General features: G+C 43.6%; 1 long non-coding RNA gene across 2 annotated transcripts in view; it reads left to right on the top strand.

The window, feature by feature from the left end:
• Nucleotides 1-8,745: 8,745 nt before the first annotated feature.
• The window catches only part of LOC132376400 (uncharacterized), a 143,401-nt gene continuing 129,492 nt past the window's right edge, over nucleotides 8,746-22,654 (top strand). For both annotated transcript variants that reach the window (XR_009506288.1, XR_009506287.1), the window contains exons 1-2: nucleotides 8,746-9,925; nucleotides 18,701-18,790. This is a non-coding gene — a long non-coding RNA (uncharacterized LOC132376400). The remainder of the gene's footprint in view (nucleotides 9,926-18,700; nucleotides 18,791-22,654) is intronic.

Below are 22,654 nucleotides of genomic sequence, written 5' to 3'. Positions count from 1 at the left end.
GGGGAGAATTCACAGCCACCAGGCCCGTCTTTTCTCATGGACACATTCCTGCATTTAGTAACACCCACTCTGCGCCGGGAGTGGCACTAGACTTATTTGTTTTACTCCGTGGATTTTTCTTGGGGAGGGAGGGGGAATTCAGGATACGTTTAAATCCTTTATATTTAGGAGAGCAAAATTTTACCCCATTATTGCTCAGTCCTTTATATGAACCAGTCAGAAAAAGCACGCTCTTTCTGGAGCCTCCCATTTCTTTCGAACAATGATCGCTAATTTAAACCTGGTATTTTAATTTTTATGTTTTTAATGGTAAGGACTTAGCTTTAAGACCCCTAAACACTTCGCAGAGTGAAATAAGTTTTAAGATGCAATAAAATTTCCATTGCAGTTCTAGAAAATGTCTCTGTGATTTAACATAACTTCATGTTTGCCCTGTTTTTGCCAGTTAGCTACTTCTTTTCTCAGGCTTTTAAAGAGCCAACATGTTTCTTTAAAACAATTTTTTTTAATACCTCTTTTTAGTTGAATAACACTTAACATGTCTCTGTACAGTTTGTTTTGTAGTTTCAACTCGACTTTTGCTCTGGATTAACAAAAATAATGGATGTGATGCAAATAGAGCAAGTCTCTTTGTAGAATAAAACTCATGATGGACATTACTCTTAAATCTTTGGTATAAAATACACGACAAAGGATTGAGGGTTCTTTTGGTTTGTTTTTTGTTTGTTTTCTCTCCCTCGCTCTGTTTAACCTCCACACTGTTGGCTGCCCCATTATCTCTTACTTCTCTCTTAGTTTCCAGTACAGTGATTCAGGCAGTGGCTTCGCCACTGCGATCTTTTCACCGTAGCTCCAGGGGGAACTCGCGGTTCCTCCAAGGAAACCAGAAGAGCGGGAACCAGAGCAGGCGGTGCTCAGAGGCGTCTCCGCACGCGCCGCCCGGCGGGCCCGGCAGCCTCAGGGTCAAACACGACTCCCCAACAACCTGAGCAGGAGGCCTCTTTTAAAAGATTGAGAACCAGACTCAACCAGGAGGAGGTGTTTTGCATTTGCAAAAAAAGGCTTTGCGAACGGTCTGGAGCTGTCCGGACCTCGGTGGACCTCCAGACTCCGCGGCGTCCTAGGCGGGTAGTATAGCCTTAAAAGTAAGTGCAAACCTGGTTTCTGAAGCCTGCCCGAAGACGGGCGCAAGCCCGGGAGAGCGCAGTGGCCGCCTGGAGGGCTGGGGCAGGGAGTGGGGAGGGGGATGCGGTGGAGGGAGGGCCGCAGACCTGGCAGCAGGCTGCGCACCGAGCTCCGCGCGGCCGGGGCATCTGAAGCCAGCATCCGCAGCCTGCGGGGACCGAGCGCCCCGCTCCACGCCCAGGCTTTCAGTGGCCCCAAGGAGGAGCGACCCGAGGCTCCTCTGAGCTGCCCTTGCGGACTTGGAGAGGTGGAGGCGCTGAGGCCCAAGGGTGGAGTCGCCGGCGCCCTGAGGCCTACTCCGGGGGAACGGCTCTTCTGGAGAAACCCCAGGCCGCCAGGGACGATCGCGGTTTTCCAGACGCGAAGCCTGCTTTGTAGACGGGTGCTTGTCCGTTTACAGGCCCCGCAGCTCAAACTGATTTAGAAGGGACTACACGGGCCTGCAGGGCCCCAAGGCCTCCTATATCCCTACACCGCTTCTTTCTCCTTTACCCCGGGCAGCGAGGGGCGCAGCCCTCGGGACGCGCGGACACCGGGGACTTGGGCCCCACAGACAAGCTGAAAAGCCGGGCCTCACACACATCCACTATGTCAGATAGAACGTGGCCCTTAGAAATAATCCAGATGTGCCCTGGGCGCCCGGGACAGGACCAAGGCTCTGGTCTCCTTAGTCCAAGTCCAGGCTGGCCTTTGGGAACCACAGCGATAGAGCCAAACCGCCGCTCTCCACCTTGGGCTCGCATGGAATCCGGCTCAGACTCCAGGACCCAGCGGGACCAGCTGCCCCCGACTCCACGAAGCAGAAGGTCGCAGACCTCAGCTCACCCCCGACCTTCGCTCCCGAGAGGGGAAGCCGAGCTTCTCCAGGAGCCTGAGGGAAGGAAGGCGGGTTTGGCAGGCTGGCGGAGTCGCGGCCTTCGAAGCGCTGGCGAAGCCACCACCCTAATCGGGCGTTTTCTCAAAAGCGTGGCACGCGCGTGCCAGAGTCGAGCCAGGGCCTTGCACTTTGCCAGTCAAGAGAGCAAAGGAAGCGGGGACAGGGCGCAAACTGGCGGGAGAAAAACTCGACAGGGTGCGCGCGTGCACGTGCCTGTATGTACGTGGATGCGCGTGTGTGCACCTGCGAGGGTGTAAACATGGGTGGGCCTGTGTACCGGGGAGCGTGTGCCTCTCGTCACTTTAAGAGAGAAAATGTCTGTTCCCAGTATGAGCTATGTTAAGGAAACGATTAAAACTGAATTAAACTGTCAGGCCTCTGGCAAGAATAGCACGGCTCTATTTCAAATAAAAGTCATCCAGGGAAGAACGTTATCAGAGTGGGCTTCTCTCAGGAACTTGGGCGGGGAGAGAGGGAAGGACACAAGAGCCTTGCGAATGGTACCTAGTGGAATCTGTGTCCAGCCAGTTAGCAAAACTATCGCGGGAGGGGCGTGGGCGTTGAAAAGCATAGTCAGTTCCTCTTCCTTATTTTTCTCTGTGCATTTTAAAATTGGACAGTTCTGAAAGATTTTTTTAAACGCATTCTGTCGGTTCCCGCTGTGCTTTCTCAGCCTAGAGCCTGTTTACACTATATACAGTGTAATATATATATGTTTGGAGAGAGCTTGCTATTTCCACTTACCTGACGTAGCTACTTGCATTTATAAACAGTTACTTATAAACAGTTACTTATAAACAGTTACTTATAAACAGTATTTATAAACAGTTACTTATTTTTAATTTTAAATTCTAAATTTAAAAATCCTATGCGTTAGGATTTCATTCTCTAGATAGACTTTTTTTTTTCTTTTAAACTTGACGGTGGCCATAAGAGTTTCTAACCCTTACGATTAATTTCCCACACTCAAGACATGACACAGGAGGTGAGCCCTGGCTACAAGAGAGTCTGTTCTTGGCCATTGAATGGGAGTTGCTTCAGGTGGTCCCCAAATTTCCAAACAGGCGGCATCCAGACTTCCATGCGCTAAAAAAAAAAAAAAAAAAGTGTATTATTAGCTAGAAGATTAACCTAGCGAGAAGTACAGAAATAGATGGGAGAGTGGGGGTGAGCAAGGGCCCAATCCTAGCACCAAGGTGGGTACTTATTCGGCTGCCTTAATTTGTAACAATTTGGGAAGAAGGTACAGCCTAATTGGGGGCGTGGACGTCAGAGTCGCGGAGTCACCAGGCAGCACCTTACTCGCTGGCTGGGGCTCCCTCTCTCCTCCCTTCCTTCCCTTACCGTCTTCCACTCTCTTCGTTATCTGCCCTGCTCTTCTTCTCGCCTCTCCCTCTGATCTGGGTTAATAAAAACAATAATTATAACCTGTATAAGTTTACAAAGAGTAATTTACGGGAGTAAATTCAGTCGGCCGGGGGCTGGACCGCTGCGCTCTCGAGGGCTTCCTTCCTGCCGGGTCTCCGGCTGCAGCTGCAAACCCAGGCCCCGTGGAGAAAGCGATCCAGAACCGCGATTCCTCGCGGCTCGCTTCTGTCGTGGATTTGCACACACACACACAGCACTATCCAACATGTTGGCGATTGTTTACCATTCTCCTCCTCCAACAACAAGTCTCTTAAGTATTCTCATCAGCTGAGACCGAGTCTCAATAGCAAAGAAATCGCGCAGCCCACCGAAGTGCTCTTCGGGGCTCCCGAGCGCCCAAACTCAGTTTGGGGTCCGGAGAGATTCCTTTTAGTGCTGGTTTTTCAATCAATGATCGTGTCTCGGTGAGGTTTAGGGGAGGTGCGCTGTTTGGAGAGAGCAAAAGGCGTGTACTCTAATGGTAAGCTTGTCGTCATTACTCCCTCCCTCCCTCCACTTCCAGTTCTCCAGGGAAAGGTAAAGGAAGGGAGAAGTGAGGCCTCTGACCCACCAAGTCGAGGGGCTGTGAGGACGTAATGAACCTGTAATGTATCCGGAAGAAAACTCACTGGGCTGGACGAATGAGCTTCGCCACTCATGTCCAATTTCCAGCAGTATCTGCTCTACCTCCAGACGATGCTGGAATTATTTTTCACCCTGTGCGTGAAAAACCGCCCCCTTCACTTCCTCATTCATTGACCTACACTCCTCTGACGACACTACTACAGTAACGGGGTAGTAACAGAAATGTCCAAGAAGGAAACACTTGTCTCTATCACTAATACCTGATCCAAATATAAGCTGGCTTCAAGGAGGTAATGAAATTAACACCTAGATGTAAATGGATACCCAAAGATGGGTAGATGGTCATTGCTGAATTGCAACAGGTTAATTTGGACATAAATCAAACTGAGGCAATGAATGGGGAAATTAAATAATATTCTCTAAATAGTTAATGGGCATTTTAATAGTTTATGCTTTATAAAATGTTTAAATTGATATTTAAGATATGCAGCTTCATATTCTTTGAATTAAATATTTAATGCTATATTTCCCCATAAACAAAGATTTTCTTGAGTCTGCTGGTTTAATTAAATGAATTGAAAAGGGAACTGAGTGCCTGAGGCTCCAATAACTAGGTAGGATGTTTAGCTTTTTATACAAATTATTACACCCTCTAATTGGCTGTAAATTGGGCCCTGTTGTCCTATTTCACATCTGTAGATACCCCCAGTTATTAAACAGTGAAAATTCTGTGGGCATTTATATAATCTGCTGAAAGTATGAATAAAGAATGTGGCTGAAATTTATTCATATTTTTGTACTGACAGATGAGGCATTTCAGTTTCAGCTGAATGAAAAGACTTTTAACAGATTAATTTAAGGCTAGCACTGGAACTGCACAAAAAGAAGTGAGCTATTGAAAAATAGTATTAAGAATGAACCCTGAATTTAAACACATGGGCAAAAAATTTGAGAACAAGCTTTGACTTTTCTACATTACTTTTGGTTTTGCTTTGTTTTCACTTTTAATTGTGTAAACTTTTCCATCCTTTAACGAGTGTAAGATGAACAATTAAGATAGCTGAAAAATGAAAGAGTTTAAGGTTTTCCCCATTTTGGATATAGAAATATTAAAATTTTTCTCAAATAAAATAATCTTACTGGAATACACTTCCAACCTGGGTTTTCAGGAAGAGCCAAATTAGAATTGTCAAGCAAAAGAACAGTAATAACAAGAGGATCTTTACCAAAACATTTAGAAATTTTGGAAATGTTGCTTGTAAAGAATTCTCAGCACATAAAACACTGCATTTCCAAATTCAGTCTCAAGAAGAAAGAGGGAGAGGAAAAAAGCTATCCAGGCTTTTACATCACAATAGGTGATGTAAATTTTGAATAACTAGCATTTCTAGAAGACTTGTGCTTTTTTCTGTTAACCTTTACTCTTTGGTGCAGGTTCCTTCTCAAATTACATAAAATGTACTTTAAGAAGCACTCACTACCTGCTACAGATGTCCAGGAAAAACTGAATTATGGAAGTCGGAAACATATGGCAGTTGCCTGTTGCAAAAGGAAGGTACATATGAAAGTTATAAATTTCTTTCTTTAAGTCAGCATTGTAAATGCATTTTATAGGGTTCACAGTATGTATTACACCTGTAGATTTAATTTTTGAAAAACACATTTTTAGGAGAAATTTGTGGTTTGGGATTCTAAGAGAAAGAACTCGTCTTGATGTGTTAGAAATAAAGAAAAAACAACAAATAAAAATAAATATGTGGAGAGGCAAACATTTTTCTTTTAATTTCCCAGTTGGTTACACTGAAAAGGACTTCAGACCATCTATTGGCAAAGGATTACTCACAACACAGGAGTTGCCCGTCAGCAGAGCATGCTGCATTTACTGAGTTCCAGCTCTGAAGAAGCAGAGATGTCAACCTGAGCAAAACCAGTTTGGGGTCGATATAAAAAACACCAGATTAAGAATTGGATCACACAAATGTCAAAACCACACCAATATATTTGTTTTTGAGAAAAATTTCCAACTACTTGCTGATCTTTTTCCCCATCAAAATATTAGGTTTAATTTTATTTTATTTAACGCCTTTGAAACGTTTTGTTTGAAGTCGTAATTTAATATTATATATTCGGTATGGATACCAAGCATTATCAACTACCAAGTATCTTCTCTTAAACCTTCAAAGTTATTTGAAAATAATCCCTCCAACTTTCTACCTGAAGCCCCCTTTGGTATCTTTAAATTTAATTTTAATTTGTGGATTTTAAGAGTCACAGCTCTCCTGTTCCATTTTATTTGGAGAAATGTTAGAAGCATGTTATATGAATGATCTTGGTCAAAAAGAAGTTTAAACAAATATATACTTGTTTAATACCCTAAGACTGGGGCAGGTGCCTACATTTAAGGTCGCTGTGGGTTCACGTCAAGAAAACCGTCTTCAGATTCCCCTTGTGGAAGCTAGGGAAACGCTCGTGCCTGATCTCCGCTTTGCTGTGTTAGAATGAAATTTACTTGCTGGGGTGCAGGTTGTGTGAAATAATGCAAAAATAATAGCAGATGCTCTCCACCCTGGCAGAACTTTTATTTGGTTGCGTTTTGAATTCCCCTAAGTGATCAATTGTTGAGTGGTCGCCTGAGTGGGTTTTCTCTTTTCCAGATACTGCCTTACTTAAGGCCAGTCCTGCCCAGGCTTTAGACCATTCGATCTATGTGCGGCGGTAAGATATCGAGCTTTCATTATTGGGGGCTTCCAGACAGGTTGGGGAGAAGAATGCCTGAGGCGCAGAAAAGACTATCAGATTCTTTTCTGCTTATTCACAGAAATTTGGGAACATGGAAAGTGCCGAGAAATTTCTGGTTTCCTTCTCCAAGTCTTAGGTCGTTTCCAGAGCTCCCACCCTGTCCTGCCCAGACGGTTCTCGTTAACATTTACAATTGGAGCTCTTCAAGGGGACCCCCCAAGATAGCATATATTATTTAATAACAAAAACAGCAGTAACGGTAAAAAGAAATAAAGAAATCAGTCCAGTTTCCAGGGGTACCCTAGAAACCCCAAGGCAGATCCGACTGGTAAAACATTTACGAATTCACATTCTCGATGAGGTTCCACGCCTAAAATTAAAATCTAGTCTGGGTGTCTGAAGCTCATTTTGCTTTGGTCAATACCTGCGTTTTCTTTCATTTTGTTTCCGTTCCCTCCTGGGTTTGGTGCCTTTTTTTTTTTTTTTTTTTTTTTTTCCCATTTGCAAAGACAATCTGATTTACAGTTTGACTGAGAGTTGCATTTCTGTTTCGAAGGTGAAACGTCCAAGTCAGTTAGCCAAATTATTCCCCGACGGCTCCAATATTGCGCCAGAGTCCCAGAGTCAGTTATTTTTATGTCTGACTGTATTTCAAATGTGCAGGGTGATAAATAAAACACGCCTCAAGCTGCAAACTATCTCAGTGTGATGAGGAACAATTGACAAAAATTAACTCAGCCAAAGCGTTGGGGTTCTCGCGAGCGGCTGGAGCATAAATCAGTATCCTGGCAGCTTCGGGAAGCAGCGCGCTTGAAGCCGCGCGCCCGCTGCAGCCGCAATTTTCCAGCAGCCGCTGGGCTCGCCTGGCTTGAGTGAGCGAGGCTCGGCCACGGGGATCCGAGCGGGAATCGGATTCCACCCCGAGTTCAGAGTCATCCGAGGAAGGGACATGTTAGGGGAGAAAGGCATGGCCACGCCTAAGCGACTCCGTAATTTATCACTGAGACTTCTCCAGTGGGTTGTGTGCGAGTGAAGTCAAGAGGACTAGGAAGGCAAACTCGGGGTTGGGGGCTTGAGCAGGGAGTAACAACCCCCGACTGTCTCTGGATCCCAGAGGAGCTTCTTTCATTGCTCAAGTCACTTGAAAAGGAGATTCGTCTCAGCTATTAATTAAACCTATTTTACGGAAAATCAAGGAAGGCGCCTGGAAAGCTCTCTGCGCTAGCGCTGTAACTGCTTGGAGTCCGGAGCCCGCCTGCATATTCACTCCCCAGTGCACACTCCGAGTCCTCGCCCCCTTCTCTAGAGCGAGGCGGCTGGCCGCGACACCCAGGAGACATGGGTCAGGCAGGGCGGAAGGTGTTCGGGTCGGTTGCCGCCGGCCCTCGCCACCTGTTGGAGAGACCAAGCCTAAGATCCCGCGCCCTCGGGCGGACTCGCGCTCAGCGGCCACAGGGAGTCAAGGCTGAGGAGCCGCGGGTTTCTGTTGCTAAGAGCAAAGAACAGCCCTCTCGGTGCTAAGTGCACAGTAAGTGCGAAGAATAAATACATCATCTCCCGGGGCGGCTCTCTCGGAAAGGCCTCTCAGCCCCCTGCCGTTCAGAGCCCGCTGAGGGCTATTGATTAGAGCGGGCGCCCGCGCCGCGCCGCGCCGCGCCTGCGCCTCTGCTCGCTGGCTGAGAAGGGCGCGCTGCCCCGGCCACTGCGCACCACCCGCCTGGCGCGGCGCTAGCTCCTCCGAGGGGAACTAATAATAAGGATCATCAAAACCCTCAGAGACGTCCCCAGACCCAGGAGACCGCACAACCACTCTGACGATGTCCCGAACCTCGTCCCACCCTGCCTGGGGAGCCTGAGCTGCGCCGCAGAGCCCGGACACAGCGTGCGCCGCGTGTGCGCATGTGTGCGTGCGTGAGCGTGCGTGTGCGTGCGGATTCGCCGCGGGCCGTCAGTCCCGGTGGCCGCGGGAGATGGGCAGTGTCTGGAGGAGAGGAGAGGAGGCCATTTGAATTAAGACTCTCCTTTTAAAAATGGGTTAAAGAACAAAGTGAGTGAAAACCTAAGCGCCCCCCCTCCCCCTGGAGGAAGCTCTAGTTCCGGGGCTGCGCGGGCCCCGTTTTTCCGGGGGTTAGCGCACGGGAGTTGGTCGCCCACCGCGTCCGCTGTTGAGGTCGGGCGGCCGCATCCCGGGGCACCTGGGCCTCTTCGCGGCTCCTGGACTCCACGGCGCAGGTTTTTTCTCGAGCTCGGCTCGGCAATCCCGGGCCCCTGACCTCTGCAGCCGCGCCGCCCACCGCTTCCTCCCCCGAGGGCGTAAACCCGAATCCACTCCGGCCTCGGGCCTCGGCCTGCGCCATGGCCCGCGGACCGCCCGGCTCTGACGATTCTGGGCTGGGGAGAGGCGGGCTGAGCTCCCCTCCTGACGCGATTCCGCACGCATCTGTTTCGGGACCCTGGCCGTGTCCCGGCCTTAACCTCTTCAGCGTTACAACGGGGATAATAATGCTTGCCGGCTCGCCCGCCAGGTGGTGGCTGGATAATATATTCCGGTGGAGGAGTGAGGAGGGTTGGCAGAGACTGTCAACTGTTACGCTGGGTGGCCGTTCACAGCCCTCCCAGATTGGAGGGTGGAGGGCGGGGGTAGTTCGACCCCGGCCTGCGACCTCCCGGAAGAAAGGGGCTCGTGGTTGTTTAGGTTGCGCAGAGCCCGCCACGCTTCCGGCGGGGGCACGTGGCGCTTTTGGGGACCTTCGCCTCACTGTCCCAAGCTCGGCCTGGGGCGGAGCAGCCTTCTCGGCACCCTGTACTCGGTTCTGCGCGGACCCCACCGTCTCGCCGCGGGCAGCAGCCGTAGGAGACTGCGGAACTTCTTGCCAGATCTGGAGCTGAGCGTCCCCGACTGAACCCAGGCAGAAAGGGAAGCCCTGTAGGTTGTCCTGATCTGCGGACGCAGTTGAGGCGACCCTGAGTCTCGCAGGAAAACCAGTCCCGGAGAAGACATTGGCCTCTGATGGTCAGACCTCCGCGGAGAGTCTCAAAGGAAGAAGTCCCACCAACTCTTCACAAAACTATAAAACCATCTAGAAAAGGAAGCGTCCACATGGATTGAGGGAAACAGTTGAGAATTAAAAGGTAAATAGAAAGAGGAACTTGAAAGGAATATTAATGTACATTTTCTTTGCACCTGAGTTCAGGTTAACCCTCAAACAAAAAAGGACTTAAATTTCTCCAGGCCCTAGGCCTGCTAGCGCGTAGTTCCCAGGCCAGTTCCCGTGACCTGTTACCATTATCAGTGCTCCAGATAGTGGGCGAGGAATGAGCTTCTTTCTCATTGTCATTTTCCATTTATAACTGCAGGGCACGCTACTGATGAACTTTCTTGACTTTTCTCATTAGTGAGGTTCTCTTGGGTTTTTTGTTACTGTTTGTTTTGTTGTTTAGAAAGGCACATTTCGCAAGTTTGTAAGTAGGTCAACTGTTGCAAACTGTCCCATCTTGAATCATATAGCAGAGGAAAAAATGAATACAAAATAACCTGTATATGGGGATAGTGAGCTAAGATGGCTATGGGCTCTCAGTTGCATAGTTATTTCTAAGAAGACTTCATTTGAAAAAATGAAAAACATTTTGGGGCAGTTACAGTTACATTAGTACATGTTGTGGAAATAAGCTTGCAGTTAGAGAAAAATTATTAGAAACAGCTGTGATGTTAATGTTTCAAAACCCAAAGTGCTCAGTATGCTCAGTATCTACTTTTCATAATTTTTTCTTGTGCATCCAAATAGTGCACTCCTCTGTGTGTAATACAAGACACTTGTTTAATAAAGCAAATGATTGTCTGTGTCAGGGAGATTTGGTCCTCTTTCCCTCTCCCAGTCCATATGCAGAGCAGATCAAAGACCTGATTACCTCTGTCTTTCCAAAGGCACCAGATGGTGTCTTGATTTTTTTTTCAGATATTTTAGCAATAGAATTCAAAGGACTAAAGAATGTGTGTGATGCTACAGATGAAAGCTGTACCCAGGTAAATTATTTTTTAAATTAATGTCATGCCTACCTTACCTTATTCCACTAAAGTTTTGAGGAGTCTCTTGAGAATATATATAATGAATAAATATATAAATGGCAAGTAAAGGTTAGAACCAAGTAAAATAGAAATCACAATCCAGGATCAAGATAAGAAGACTATAACTCTGATATGCATGTGGAGTATTACACAGTTATTAAACAGGAACTTTGGATTTGTCTCTGAGCTTCCTAGCAGCAAGAGTAAAGAGCAGAACAAGATCCTTTTAGTGCACAGAGCGAAATCTAATCTGTTCCTTATAGTAAGCAATAGTTCCCTAAAATGATAATGATGATGATAGTAATGATGCTAGCGGCAGCAGCTGTTCCATTTGGGAGATCAACTGCCCTTCCCCTCCCTGCCTCCCAAGTTCCAACACATTCAGATACTCTTCTTGGGTTGTTTTTACTTTGTTGCAGTTAGGCTAAAAGCTGCTTCTCTGCATAGAGACAGTTTAGCATCTGGAAGGAACTTTGGAATCAGAGACATCTGAATTCAGTACTGGCTTTTGCACTTAGGGTTCTGCTGTAACCCTTGGCAAGGCATTTAATCTCTCTCTGTCTCTCTGAGACCCACTTTTCTTTATAAAGTGGAGACAGTTTATCCCATAGGCTTATAGGAGAGGGTTTTCTACATCCTGACACTAAGAAACTCTATGTGTGAGGCTGTTGCTGTTTTTATTTTCCTTCACATAACACAAATGTTAGTTTCCTTTCCCCTTTTCCACAGCTACACAGCATTCAATGGCACTTCTACCTTTGGGTCTCAGAGCAAATGAGAATGCCAGGCTTTAGACTTGAAGACCTGTCAGTACAGTTACATGAGCAAGGTCTCTGAGGTCCTTTACTCTCCCTACTTACCTGTAGTATTTTTCTGGGGAGAGAAGGGGGTATTGGTAAGATGGACCTTGTCTTAAACCAGCAAGTGTAAGAGGGCGTCAGTCCCTGAGGCTGCAGGTCCACAGGTGGGTTCTATACAGCAGCGCCACTCCTAGTCACCAGTGGGGATGGCAGCTGTCTGGATGACCTTGATAATGAGGTGAGTCATGCCATGAATGAGTTCAGGGAGAAGGTAGATAGATGTCTTGAGTATTTTTTTGGAGGGGAAAAGAGCACTACAGTTTTGCAGGTCACTATAGAAAGTCAGTAATCTCGTAAGTATTGAGGATTTGGGGCAGGAGCTAAATAGAAGGTGACCCTCCCCTTTCCCCCTTCCTCCCTCACCCTCCCTCTTACTGTGTAGAGCTTCTAAACTGAGTACTTGCGAAGAATCCAGTAGTGGCTCTAGGTTTTATGGAGACAGGTTCTCTGTCCTGGATCCACCACCTAAGACTGTCCAGGCAGTTGGCCTCCAAGAGGTCCTCTCTTTTTGTCTCTCTTCCCTCTTTCACCTGCTCAGTACCCACTAAACTCTCACCTTTCTCCTGCTAAAGCTTGCAGGTTGATAATGGGTTAAATATCAATCTAGTGTATCTAAGTCTTTATATTTTCCAAGTTAGTTGTATCTTAGAAAAGAATGGAGGTGTATATGTGCATGTGTGACCTGTTCTACAAGATTGTAAGCATCCCAAGGTCAAAAACGTCATGGTGTTTATGCATTGACTGAATTTGGAACAGCAGATCATTTGTTTCAGGTTGAGGTGGCCCCAAGACTAAGATTCCAAGAAGCACACTTGTGCTTGTTGTTTGTGGAGTACAGGCCAAATGATCCAGAATAAATCTCCAGCTTCTCTCCTTAGCAGATGCACAGAATATGGCAGAAGGGAAGCAGGCTTTATGATGGCTTTTTGTGATGGATTTTTTCCCAGCTAATTAGGTGCATAGTGGGTATTGAGCAGTGTGGTGTGCAGCCAGCAGTGGGGCCCACCTGGCCCTGGGAAGGGGTTTAGAGAGGCCTGCCTGTTCCTGTGGCATGGATTTTGTGGCCACGTTTGCCAACTCTCTGAAGCTCTCTCAGGGGAAGGGAAAGAAGGAGTGAGAAGACAGCTATACTCTGTTAAAGTATATGAATCTGAATTCCTCTGCTGGTTTTAATGGATTCCAGAATTAAGGCTGAAGGCAGAACCAGTAGACTGTTTTCTAGAACAATGCTGTGAGAGAAGGATACGGTAAATTCTCACAATAAGGCATTTCCTTGCTTCCTCTATCAGTTGGGTCATTGAGCCTACAACCCAGCCCCTCCCTTCGTCCTCTATGCTTACCTTTAACTGGAGCTCCTCCAAGCAGCCCTTCATGCTGTGGCCCACCCAGAGCCTCAGCCTGGGCCAGCTGGTGCAGCGCTCCTGCATTTCCTCCCTGGAAAACTGGTGCTTCTAGAGCTTCTGCTACTATTGCTTGCTGCCACCAAGTTGCTGAACTTGCCTGTTGCCTTAGTTACTGATACTATCTCCACAGTCACCCCAACTTCCCATCGCTGGGCCTGCATACATGCTTGGGTCTTAGATGTTGGAGGCCCTGCTAAAGTGCTTCCTTCTTGCCTGTGTGGGGTTGGGCTGGGATGGTCCAGATCACTTGTCTTTTCTTCCTGCTGTGGATTCTCCTGGTTCTTCCTTCACTGCCTTCACCCACACAGCCGTAGAAGTGAGCTAATGCACTCTGGCCATTCCTTCTAAAGGTCCCCTCTTTGACTGGCAGGCCCAAAGGTATGGAATGGTACTTCCTGTGCACCTCCTTGTAGCTGCAGGAAGTACCCGTGTACCCACATGTGAAGGCTGGTTGCTGGTCCCCTTCAGGCCAGTTAGGTTTCCTTGAGTTCAGTTGAATGCACATTCATCCCCATCTGTTTATGGTGCATTTATCATATAAGTTTCAGGCTTATTTTAGAAAATTTCAACATTGTAGAAGTTACGTATTAGTCATGGAAAGTAATGCTAACTGCTATATCAAACAATCCTTGAATAACAGTGGAATAACCCAATACTAGTTTACTTCTCACTTAAGAGCCCCGTGTGGGTCAGGTGGCATCTTTCCTCCAGTTGGTGACTCAGGCACCCAGGCTGACTCCTTGTAGCTATGCCATTTGGAACTTGACTTCCAAGTTTGCCATGGAAACAGAAGAATGTATGGGGAAAGCACACCTATTCTTAATGACCTCAGCTTTGAAGTGACACTTATGACCTCTGTTCACACAGGAAAGCAATCCCAAAGCCCCATGTACCTGCAAAGGAATCTGGGGAACATAGTATTTTTTTTCCCAGGAAAATAGAAGTAAATTTGATGATTACCTAGCTTTTTCTCTGTTACAGGTTTTGAAGGGAAACCCCACTCTTTTCTGTATAAGGGAATGTTCAAGGCTAGTATGCTCCAGACTCAAAAGGACAGAGAAAATAGAATGCACTGTTTAATCAGGTATAAAAACTAAGATGAGTACTATAGGCCAATATTTGGTTTTTGCTTTTACGGAGCTGATTCAAGGACAAAGTTCTCTTTGAGGTCAGGGAGAATTACATTCCATGGAATTGAAACAAGGTGTCTGGAGGAAAATGAGGATGTGACGAGCCAAAGGATCTCCACTTATTGTGGAAACAGCTGTATCAGTGTTAAAAGCCCTAAATCCATCTATTACAGATCTCCATAGTGTTTTTATTGCCAGAGTAGTTTCCAGTGACTTGGAACTTGGGAAGGTTTAGCCAACAAGCTATAGTGATATTCCAAAATCCAGGAATTAATCATGTCTTTTCTGGCCTTTTACTTTTAGTCCTAATAGATGCTATCAGCACTCTCCCTTCCTTCTCTGTCTTGGTTAACATTTTATTTGTACCTTTAATGATTTAACAGATGTCAAACTTTGTTATGGGTTTGACAAGGGTTGACGTTGCTAGAACGTCCTTGCCTGGGTCTGGTTCGTTTATGAGGGGATAACAGACCACTGATGTCATTTTCATGTGCTTTGATGGAAGTTTTAGTGTCCCAACTCCCCTGTGGACAGAGTTTTACACTTCTAAAGTGGTTGCAGCCTTCTTGTTAAGTTCTTTTCCCAACACACTCTTGCATTTTACTTTCTCACTGAACAGTATATTGTAATACCATTTAGGATAGTTGGTTCAACACCAGTACGCTCAGATTTTCCAGATGAGAAGTATAGTTAAGAGAAGAAAACTCTAAATCTCCTCTTTTTAAAGAGAGATGATGGACATCGCACATTGATCTGTAGTTCTAGTCTTCGAAGAGACTAGAAAAACCTTTGTGCTGTCTGTTCTTAGAATAGTTGCATTTATTGTTTAAAATAGCCTGACTTATTATTTTCATTCCTGAACTTATGTGTGAGGAGGTCTTAGAAGTCCTGCCAGAACTTTAGAAGCCACTTGATTGGTTAATGCTCACTGGCCAGATTCAAAGCACCTAAGGAAGGCTCTGGCCAAAGAGAGAAGCTAAATGGGGATCCCTTGAGTGCCAGGAGACATATGTCATGAACTATACTGACCGTGGAGAAGACCTGGCCTTTACCTTCAGTAGTTTATAGCTGAATGAACTGTGTGAAAAATCAAAAATAAATTAACTGTATTAGTAGGGCAGGGAAAGCATGGTCAGAGGCAAACCAATGATAATACCTAAAGGAGATGAAGGTGAAAATATTTGGCTGGTATTCTTTTATGCAGAAAGATTTAAAAAAACGCCCAAATAGGAGTCAGGGTCAAGTGAAGGAATAGGACTTGAGAGGTTGTTTCTGGTGCAGATCCTTTAACTTACTGCCTGTATGACTTTGAGGGAAGTTCTTTAACTTTTAGGAGGCTCTGTTTCCTCAACCAAGAAATAGAGTAATGTGGACCCTGGCAAACACATTAACTGATTGTGGATCAGATGAGACAGTATATTTGAAAGTGCTTTTAGAACGGTAAAGTGCTGTGCAGGTAGCTTCCCAGCCCCACGTCCACACACAAACTGTTGTGGCTCTGGGTGGAGGTGATGTGGAGGCGATTGTTTTTTTGGTGTGTTGTTTGGCACCATAAGTACATGTAAAAACAGTGATGTTGGTAGAGACCGTTTTTTCCCCCAAAGTTCACTTCCAGCTGCTAAAATCATTTGCTACGTGAATGGAAACATAAGTACGGTAGTATGTGGCACTTGGTGATGGCTCCAGATCAATTCTTTGACAATCAATTTGCCAAATTACCAATTGCAGGAAACCATCAGGTATATATCTTTTACCAGGGTGGAGATGGTTTGTAAAGAGCCTTTTCACCAGCAGAAGGCAGGGCCAGGGCATACACCTGCAGAAATAGAAAAGGCTGTAAAGTGTGTCTAAAGGAAAGCTCATCCATCCACATTTTAAATGCTGAGTGCTGGAGAATTGCTTCAGCATCTGAAATGTGCATCACATGGGAAATTGATAACTGAGCTGCCCTATCCAGTCATTTGTGAAAACTACTAGTGCGAACAATCACCAAAACTAATCTTTTGAAAAAATTCAACAATAACTCAGTGAATTGGTCATTCAGAAACTTTGTCAGACCAGTAAGGGGTGACCATTGATCACTGATTCAGATGAGAGTGGGTTGGATCTAAATTGCTTTCCCCATCTGTGTGTGTGTGTGTTGAGGAAGGGGGAGCACTGCAGTAGTGGCATTTAGGTAATGGAGATTTTTCAGAGCTCAATGAGAGATAGACTAATAGTTTTCTATAGTTTATTCAGTTTGGAGCAGGATCCAGAATAGTATTGAGGGTAAGGTAGGAGGGGAGGCAAATGCTGGGGTGAAACGGCCCTTGGAACCCAGGTGTACGGGGCCCATCCCATGAACACTGGAGTTCAGACACAGAGAAGCCAATCAGATTTCAGAAGCACCTACAGTGGGTTTAGAGCTGTGGTTAGGGAATGGCTCTGGAGCCCCTCAGGTGGTCAGAGATGTGGGCTGGTGACATTAGTGTCAGCATCTGAGAGCAACAAAGGACCAAAGCAGCCAGTGCTGAGCCAGAGGTCAGGAACCCCAAGTTCTGGCCCCAGTGTTTCCCTTAAATTGATGTAAACCAGTGTTTCATACTCTTTGTGCAGGATTATTTTTTTGAATGTCAACCCATTTTGGATTGACATATGGTCCTGGTGTACGTGACATACACTCAGCTTGTGCCACATGTGACTTACCAGGTGAATTAGATGACACCCAAACTGGTTTACATTCTGTTCAACGAGATGAGTATACTACTGATTGTGGGCTTGCATGTCACAGAAATATCAAATTACTGTAAGTTTTTAAGTGTTTATTTTGTTTTTGATCTTTGTGAACTGATAACAGTTTATGGACTTTCAATGGAGTGCATGGTCTCAAAGTTGTTTTCTATTTTGACACTTTGTAAATGCAGATGTGGGAGGGGCACTAATCTTTCAAATACAGTGATGCTTCCTTTATGGGTCACTATTGGAGAATGAGAATGTGAAACTTAATATAGGTGAATGCTTCAGAAAATAGAAGCTTAAAATACTGGTCAAAAGGAGACTGGTTGTTTTGCAACCTCCATTTCTTCTTCTTCCTTAGTATTAGAACCCATAATCTTTGGTTGGACTCATGACCCTTGGAATAAAAACTACATTTCTCAGCTTCCTTGTAGCAAGGTGTGGTCATTTGCTAAATTCTGGACAGTAGCATATAAGCAGAGGTGGCATGGCAACTTCTGGGAAGCCTGAAAGGGAAAGCCCTGGAATGTGGACATAATTGCTGGGGCTCCAACACTGATATGCTTGGCTGCCTTGGGAGTGCAGGCCCTGTAAAGCACAGCAACAGGACAGGTGGAGCCTCAGCCCCTCTCTCCATGGACTCAGTGTGGCACATTAGCCCCAGCTGCAGTGTCAGACGGATGTGAGAGAAGGAAATTAGGTTCCATAGTTTTCAATGGTGTTTTATTTATTTGCTGAACCCAGTCCTTAACGATACAATTTTAAAATCCTGATGTTTGTATTAATTTAACAGAACACACTTTATTTCCCTAATCCTTAAAACAGAGAGTTCAAAATGTGATTTAATCTCTTTATGATTAACAAGCATCACGACACAGGGCTATGATTATATGTGCCATCATCCAGGAGACCACAACTACTTGTTTATGAGGACTGTGCTTATAAGATTGTTTTCCTTGTCAGCTCTACCACTTCTTACTTTCAGTGTGCCTGCATCTAAAAGTTAGGACTATATTCCTTTAAATTTTTTCTGCTTCCAGATGGCTGCAACATGGAAACCAAAAGTATAAAAATTGGGTTAGATCAATTCCACCTCTGTTTATTAAACACCAACTTACGTGCCAAGCACTGAACTGCATGCCAGGCGTCCGTGTATGAACTAATATAATCCTCAGTCTCAAGTTGTTTAAAATCCAGGGGGGCATTATTAGTGCCATCACAAAATATTCTAGGAGCGTTAAAGAGGAAGCTATTACTTTTGTCTGGTTTGGGAGCAAGGTTGTTAGGAGGGGTGGGAAATGTTCACAGAAAAGGTAACATTGGAGCTGGGTCCTGATGTGGGATGTTACCCGAGGAAGAAGTTGTTGATAAAGTCACTCCACGTAGGGACATAGCTCAGGAGAGCCATAGCAGAGTGACAGTGGGTGCCATATTGGTGAAGTAGCCCAAGGAGGTGGAGGCATGTAGCTGTACAGGGAAGTTGAAGGCCCATTTAGATGGATTTTGAATGGTTTATTTAAGAGTTTGGTCTTTGTGGGCAATTGAGAGACACTGAAGTGTGTTGTTTGTTATTTGTGTGTTTTTAAGCAGGGCAAGGATATGACGAAATATCTAATCTTAGGGAAATAATGTCAGACAACTCTGTGAAAGAAAAATTGAATGGGAAAAAGAATAGAAAAAAAAGGTAGGAACCTACTGCAGTATAATATATACTACGATCTATTGCATTATAGATCAGAACAGGACCCAAGACGTTGGCTACGAGGAAGGCGGATGCTTGTGAGACACGTTTTTAAAGAAGCAAGAAGACTTGCTGGACAAAGGTTGGTTGTATCTATGTATGTGGGATGAAAGAAAGGGAGTCAGTTACAGTTTCAGTGAGCCTGAGGACACTTTTAACTGCGATGAGACTCAAAAGGAAGATTACCTTTAGGGAGGAAGGGGATTTTAATCAATCAGATTGTGTTGAGATAAGATCTAAAGAACATCAAGGTTTAATGTTCTACAGGCATTTACAAATTTTAATTATGTGCTCCCTAGGGGAAGGGCTGTGTTTATCTCTTTTCCTGTGGTATCCCCAACAAACGGTGTTTGACTATGACCACTGCACAGTATCAAATATATATTGAGATAATGACTAAATAATTCAACTGATGGAAAGGTCTAGGGAATAGATAGGTATTTGGAAGTCAGCAGTATATGTGTGATGTTTGGGTCTGTGGGAATTGAAGAAATGAACAATCAAAAGCTTAAAGAGGGGTGAAAAGAGAATTTAGGAACCTTAGGAAATCTCATATAGGAATAAAGAGGAGAGGTAGTGAGGATGTATAAGAATGGGTGATCAGATAACAACATGTTCTAGAAAACAGTACAGTTTTGAGATTGAGACAGTGGTGAATTCTATTAAATGCCGCCACAGAGTAAAGTTTCATGAGGACTAAACTCACTGATTTGGAATTAAGAATGACAGAGACTATTTAGAGAGCAATTTCTGTAGAGTGATGATTCTCAAACTTCAGTGTGCATCAGAATCATCAGGAGGGCTTGTTTGGTAGGTCTGGGATATTTGCATTTTTAACAAGTTGCCAGGTAATTCTACACTGTTGCTGATCCAGGATCATGCTTGAAGAACTACTGCTATAGTACTTCAGAGAGGAAACGATCAGATTATTTGGGGATGAAAGAGACATTCCTAAAGGAAGAATTCCTGGAAAGATGGAAAAAAAAAAAAAAAAAAAACCCACTCTCCTCACTAATTAAGACTTCCTCACCTCCTGGTGGAAAAACAATAGAACAGATTTTTCTTAAATATTTGAAGCTGAAGAACTTTTGTCAAGACATGCAACCTCTTTGAACTTCTGTTTCCTATTCTGTATAAATAGGAGTAATAATAAAACCTACCTCTATGCATTATTCTTAGGAATAAATGAAATATCAGTATTGTGATAGCATTCACCTGTGTTTAGTGCTCAAATAAATAATGTTGAATCTGAGCATATACACTGTTTATCCAAGGCCAAAAAGCCTATACATAAATGCATCTGTTAACAATAAAAACTGCCTCTACAAACTTCCAGCAGTCCTCCAAAATATTTTTTATAATTGGCACTCCAGTGCCATCTATAAATTATAAATTGAGCAAATATAAAAGGCTTGATGACTGTTTTCAGGGACAGTGGAATTTAATACTACATACCACAAAGCTTTTTCCTTCTTTCTCTTTAAATATGTGCTGTTCCAAAATTTCCATCTCCTGAAATATTTTCCTCTGGTCACTTTTAAAAATAAACATTTAGATTAACCAGTCAACATTTCTTTCATTAATGTGATGAGTGAATATAAATCATTAAAACATGTTTGAGGAAAGACTACAAAAATCTATTCAAATAAAAATGTGAATGTTTGCTAAAGAATTTAATAGGAAGCCAAAACAAACTCTGTCAGTATTCTTTATTAAACAAATGAAGTATTCCTTTAAGTCACACTATATTTAAATAATGAATCTACAAGACTAGGTAAACAAACCAGGATTTTGAGAAATAAAATTTAAATATGTCTTACAAATATTCTAATCCAGTAATTATACTTAGGTAGGCAGTAGTTACTGAGTGTGGTGTTTTATGGCTATATAATAATAATATTTTAAGATTGTGTCTGCATATTAAGAAAAGGAAAATATTTATGATAATATCAACTTCATATAATTGTTCTGAACATTAAATTAAATAATATACATAAAATCTTTAGATTACTTGGAAGAGAGTAAACACAATAATAACAACAATAATATACATAATAGCTACCACTATTTTTGTCTGAAATTATGGTCAAGTTGTTACCACATTAGCCTAGTTTAATCAATATCACATTATTATGTAGTATATATTATCATTAGCCTCATTTTACAGATGAGGAAATTAAACCTTAGGAAGTAATATCCCAAGTACCACAGCTAGTAAGTGGTGGAGGCAGTGGTAGAACCCAGGCTCTCTACCTCTAGAGCTCTCCCTCTCCCCTGCGAAGCCACTACTATACAACACCTCCATGTGTTGGTGCATATAGTATTGTGAATCTAATAGCAATGTTGATGAGGGAAAGCATGATACTGAATGTGTATCCAATGCATTTAATTTGAAGGATTTAATTATAAAGCATGCTTGACGTTAACTTGAATGCAGGAAATGTGTCTAAAAGAAGACTGTGATCATGTAGAGAGTTACCAAAACATGCAAATAAAATGCTATACACATTTAGAAAATTACATATCTGATAATGGGCTTGCATCTAGAATAGGTAAAGAACTCTTACTACTCAGTAACAAAAAGACAAATAACCCAATTAAAAACTGAGCAAAGAATATGAATAGACATTTCTCCAAAGAAGTTATATAAATGGCCAAAAAGCACAAGAAACGGTGCTGGATATCATTGGCCATGAGGGAAATGCAAATCAAAAACACGAGGTACCATTTCACACCTACTAGGATGGCTAGAATAAAGAAGTCAGATAATAACAAGTGATGGCGAGGATGTGGAGAAACTGGAACACTCATACACTGCTGGTGGGAATGTAAAATAGTGTGCAACCATTTTGGAAAACAGTCTGGCAGTTCCTTAAATGAGTAAACATAGAGTTACCACATGACCCAGCAATTCCACTTCTAGATATATACCCAAGAGAAATGAAAACATATGCCCATCCAGAAACTTGCATATGAATGTTTATAGCAGCATTATTGATAATAGCCAAAAGGTGGAAACAACCCAATTATTCATCAACTGATGAATAGATAAATAAAATGTTACATATCCATATAATGGAATGTTATTTGGTCATAAAAAGGAATGAAGTATTGATATATGCTACAACATGAATGAACCTTAAAAACATTATGCCAAGTGAAAGAAGCCATACAAAAATCAATGGCATTTCTGTATGGTAACAACAAACTGTCTGAAAAAGAAATAATGAAAACTATCCCACTTGCATAGCATCAAAAACAAGAAAATACTTAAGAATAAATTTAACAAAGGAGGTGAAAGATCCGTAGGCTGAAACTATAAGACTGTGATGAAAGAAACTGAAGAAGACACAAATAAATGGAAAGATATCCCATGTTTATGGATTGGAAGAATTAATATTGCTAAAATGTCCACAATACCCAAAGCCATCTATAGATTCAATGCAATCTCCATCAAAATTCCAATGGCATTTTTCACAGAAATAGAAAAAAACTATCCTAAAATTTGTATGGAACCAGAAAAGACCCCAAAGAGCCAAAGCAATCTTGAGAAAGAAGAACATAGCTGGAGGCATCACATTTCCTGATTTCAAACTATATTACAGAGCTATAGTATTCAAAACAGTATAGTAGTGGCAAAAACAGGCATACAGACAAATGGAACAAAATTAAGAGCCCAGAAATAAACCCTCACATAAACAGTCAACTAATATTTGACAAGAGAGCCAAGAATATCCAATGGAGAAATTAGTCTCTTTAGCAAATGGTGTTGAGAAAACTGGATATTCACTTGCAAAAAAAAAAAAAAAAGAAAAAAATGAAATTGGACCATTTTGATGTTCATAAGAATTACCTGGGGAATTCAACAAAATGCAGATTCTGATTCAGTATTCTTCGGCTGGGCCTCAGATTCTGCATTTCTAACCATCTCCAAGTGATGCCAGTG

Source organism: Balaenoptera ricei, chromosome 12 (assembly GCF_028023285.1).
Source record: "Balaenoptera ricei isolate mBalRic1 chromosome 12, mBalRic1.hap2, whole genome shotgun sequence".
NCBI lineage: Eukaryota > Metazoa > Chordata > Mammalia > Artiodactyla > Balaenopteridae > Balaenoptera > Balaenoptera ricei.
This window is presented reverse-complemented; position numbering and strand designations above follow the sequence as displayed.